General features: G+C 34.1%; 1 pseudogene; it reads left to right on the plus strand.

Annotated features, from left to right (window-relative positions):
- The first annotated feature begins 312 nt into the window (after window positions 1-312).
- LOC121979671 lies at window positions 313-4336 on the plus strand (annotated as a pseudogene).
- The last annotated feature ends 494 nt before the right edge of the window (window positions 4337-4830 follow it).

Below are 4830 nucleotides of genomic sequence, written 5' to 3' on the forward strand. Positions count from 1 at the left end.
TAATGTCTCGACATTAATGAAGACATTCGGAAGAGTAAGAAGCGAATCTCTGTCCACTTGTGTTCTCCCACAAAACTCTCTTAGTCGTGCATCCGTTAAGCTAAACTACTCGTGATAGCACTAAGGTGCATTCTCAGTTCGCCACAAACAATCAGTGTTTGGTTGTATACGTGGTTTTGTCGTTGTATCCTGGGAAATAGACTATCCGAGAGAACCTCGAAGTACAGCCAGAGATGGGATGAATCTGTTTCAAGGAAACTGTGTTAAACGCAAACCTCGGTATCTTAGTCAGCGAGTTCTCTTCCCGATTCGATGATGAACTCCCGATTCTACTACGCACTGCATCAACTTTACAACTCAGACTACCAGAAGCTTGGTAGAACCAGCTCCGCTGACAGCCTGAGAGTATCTGCTCAGGTCATCAATAGATAAATTAAAATTGATTTTATATAATTTCAATTCGATAATTTTTTCTAATATCTCTAGTAATAAATTATCTAACAAATTATTTACCGCTTTATTTGGAAGTGTTGGTCAAATTATAAATGTCTTGTTACATGGATGCGATGAATTTGTATTATTTCCACTAAAAGTGTTTCATTTGATATGTTATATGGAGGGGCCAGTTGGATAAAGGGCGGAGGAAAGCTATTTGAGTGACCGTCAATAAGTGTGAGAGGGTGGAGATAGGCAAACGGCAAAGGATTGATCGATTTTTTAAAAATTCTATTTGAGAATTTAAAAAAGTAGAGTGAAAAATCTTATTTGATAATCTCAAAAAAAAAAAAAGAGTGTTCTATTAGAAAATCTTGAATCCAATAAAAAGGCCAAAGGCTTTATATAATTTTCTCTAACTTGTACGTGGAGTGCCCAAACATCGAATTCATTTTCTCTCTGATCTCAACCCTACACTTACAATCCTTCCCCTACTCTATCTTCTCGTTTCAAAGAAAAAAACGGCCCTTAAGATTTCGTTGAATTGGTCATCATATGATAGAATTATGAAATCAAACAAGGGTCGATTTTAATAAAATCGGGAGAAATACCTTGTCATGTGTACATTTACCTTTCTATATATAATTATAAAACCGTTCATGTTTCGATCTTACTGGCTTTTAAGAGAGTCGAGGCTGCGACAATCTTGATCTCCTCGAATATTAACTCGATTGTCATCGTCCACAAATTTGAAATCCACAACTTTGCATGATGCGACAAATTTTGTCAAGTAACGTCGTGGCCAAGAAACTTAAAAAATTGTTAAGCTATTGAATGTACTACACTTTGTACTAAATACTTTATAGTACAAGTGGAAATGGTAAAAAAATGTGAGGGTGTTTTTTTCCACAAATTGTACAAATAAATCACACTTTTGTAAAAGTAAATTTTATTCAAGTTGTTTAACAGTTGAGACATGTGGTAATAGAAAGGTGATTTATTTCTGAGATATAATGTAAAATTAATAGCAAAATATACTATTTTTTGTAAAAAGCCCTTGTAATTTTATTTCATTTCAACAGTAATAGTTTTATCTATTTTTAAAATCCGAATACACTTTTTTAGTCTTTATTCAGAAACTCTCAAAATCTATCTCACATTAGTGAACAGACTAAGTAACTATTGTTAAAAATATCAGCTGAGGGTAAATTATTAAATTTTAAAAATTTAGGATATTAAAATTAAGGTAACATTCAGAAAATTATGATAAATATAGCAACAAGACATCGTACTTTTGTAAATTTTTAAAAGTTGATGCATCTAATTGTTAAGTTTATGATTTAAAAATATTTAAATTAAAAAATGTATTTATGATACATATATATATATATATATATATGGAGAGAGCTGGAAGTCTCTTCCAGCAGTATCGATTTCTCTGGCTTTGGCTGCTGTCGTTGGGATTTTGGAATCAATTGGTCTAATATTTGGCTTGGGTGTGTTGATGGATTTCATGGGTATAGCTGTTGTATGTCCAATGAAGCAATTGTTCACAATAGTTTCATAGCTGTGTTTAATTAAATTGAATTCTTGATCTTATTTTCAGCTCATGGATAATGCATACTGATTAAGTCAAGTCACTGGACTAAATCATATTCTTTATTGCTAAAAAATGATTTCATATATTTGATGATGTCAGAATGTAGAATTCCCTAAAGGATTCAGCTTATGCAATTTGACATTGATGTTATTATGCTAATCTTATCTCAAGTATGCCGATTTGGAATTTTTCACTCCAGCACTAGTTTTTTGGTTTGTAAAAGCATGGTGGAGATGATAGATATCATATTACAAATTTATATTCTTGCTATATTTTACTGCAACAAAGGCTATCAGTGTTTGAAGCTAATTGTTATAACTTTTCCTAACGATCTAATAAATATTTTTGCATTGTAACACAGGACGACAGTTGGATGCTTTCTTATGCCTCTGGAAATTGACAGTATTTTTTATGATTGTTGCAGGATTCACCTATGCGATTACCTGCAGAGCAATTTCTTACCCTACGAGCATTTGGTGCTCCTGCAATTGTAATAGCACTTGCTGCTCAAGGAACATTTCGTGGCTTTAAGGATACAAAAACACCATTATATGCTGTCTGTAAGTATTGTATCTTCAACATTTGTTTTTATGTAACCTATTCTTGTTTGGATGTTTTTTTTATTGTATATACAAAGATGCATTATTTTGCCTCTATCTCATCTTACACCACTAAACCATATAGACTAACACTGTTTATAACTGTCATTCAATTAAGTCATACCATTCGTCACTATTTTTCCATTCATGTTACCAACTCTTTGCGATCCTTCCCAATCCCTTTTTAAGAATGTGATGGATGCCAAATTGGAGATAGTTGGATAAGTTCAATTGCTCAAAGGTTTTTCATTTCTTCAATTAAATGAAGCTTAGTTCAGATAGAAAATATCTTCTGTGGTTAAGCAAGCTTTAGACAGCTATACAAGATGGATTTTGATGTTGCTAAAAAGATAGAGAGAAATGTGATTGAGTTGTTTTAAATTTGTGGTTCTTGAAAAAAAAAAGAAAAGAAAAGAGGAAGAATTCATGGAACTTTATTTTAGCATTTCTATTATCAAGCTGGCATTTGATATACCAATATAGAGATTTTGTTTCTCTTTCTTCAACAGCATGAATTTGGAGAGAGGCGTTTTGAAATATCACATCGAATTGGGATGGAACTAAGTAGATAGAGAGTTAAGCTGAACCATTCTAGTATAATAAAAAGAACAATACATTTTTCATAAACAGACAAATTAGCTTTCTAGTTTAACTCCGTATCAAATGGTCAAAAGCATTCAGACTTCACTGTTGCCTAAATGATGGATTTTTTTCTTTTTGGCATTCTAGTCTGATTATGATTGCTTTAGTTATAATTCAATGAATGACTATAAAGCATAAACCACATGGAACACAAGATCTGAATACTATACATTTTGTTTTTGAAGGAGAATACTTTTAATGCTATTCTTATGCAGTTGGTTTCTTGGTTGGAAGAACCATTGCGGTGCTCATAACCATGACAATATCAACTTCCATGGCAGCGCGAGAAGGTCCAGTTCCCATGGCCAGTCACCAGATATGCCTGCAAGTTTGGTTGGTCATTTCTTTGCTTAATGATGCTTTGGCACTCACTGGTCAGGTCAGATAACATAATCAACCTGTTCATTCTTCAAAATATACAGATAAGAAAATACAACTCCATTTTCAGCTCGTTTGAAATATTAAGAAAATGTGCAAACCTTTTTCACAGGCTTTACTAGCGAGTGAATATACCAAGAAGAACTATAAACAAGCTCGCATTATAGTGTATAGGGTTTTACAGGTTTGTATGATGCTCTTAGTTCAACACATTCTATATATAATTGCCCATGAATCTATGGTTACTAGTAAAATCCAATGGGAAAAGTTTGTTATCAATCTCTTTGATCGTCCTTTAAATCATCGACAGGTCAGAACAACTGGCATTGCACCGAGTGTTTGTCCATAATGAAGTTGAAATTTTTTGCAGTTTGTGTCTGTATCTCAACCAATCAATGCCATTGCTTTTGTAATTGATGGGCTCTAGCTACTACGGCGTCTCAGACTTTTCGTATGCTGCATATTCAATGGTCTCATCTCTTCTACACTTACAATTCAACAACACTACTTTTTCACTTCTTCATTACCTTAAATATATGTCGTATAGGTGCTTATAGGGTTAATCTCATCCGCGTTCCTTCTTATGGCTGCTCCTGTTTTTGGACTCGCCGGAGTTTCGACTGGCTTGGTTCTCTTTATGAGTCTACAAGCCCTTGCCGGAATTTGGAGGTACACAAACTGACGTAAACTACCTCGACAGCCTTATTTTACGATGCTAGCACTTTATCTTTACGAGATAGGAACCGTAAAAGAGTCGTGAGATTGACTATTGGCGAGTTAGTATAGTACTCTCACATACTATTTCATACTGAATGGAGTGTGAGACCCACCCTGCATCGCTCGATGAGGATGACTGGAAAAGGCTTGAACTTGCAGATGCTCATGAGTTTCAGTGGGCTCAACTACTCTAACTATCATTCACTGAAGTAGACGAATAATCTTCGTAACTTACCGGGGACTTTAACCTTTGTTTACAGCATACAGTTTGAATTCTAGTTTGATCTCATCCTCAATAACCAACCAACAGAGCTTTCTTATCTAGAGTTGTCTGTGAAGGACTAATATCTGGTCCAAGTCATGCTGCTGTATTTGAAGAAATAGAATCCACGACATTCAAGTTAATGATGTCTTAATAATTCATTCAAGAGCGTTTTCAGTAGCATTTTTCTCAATTTT

The sequence above is a fragment of the Zingiber officinale genome, chromosome 5A, assembly GCF_018446385.1.
Source record: "Zingiber officinale cultivar Zhangliang chromosome 5A, Zo_v1.1, whole genome shotgun sequence".
NCBI classification, from domain to species: domain Eukaryota; kingdom Viridiplantae; phylum Streptophyta; class Magnoliopsida; order Zingiberales; family Zingiberaceae; genus Zingiber; species Zingiber officinale.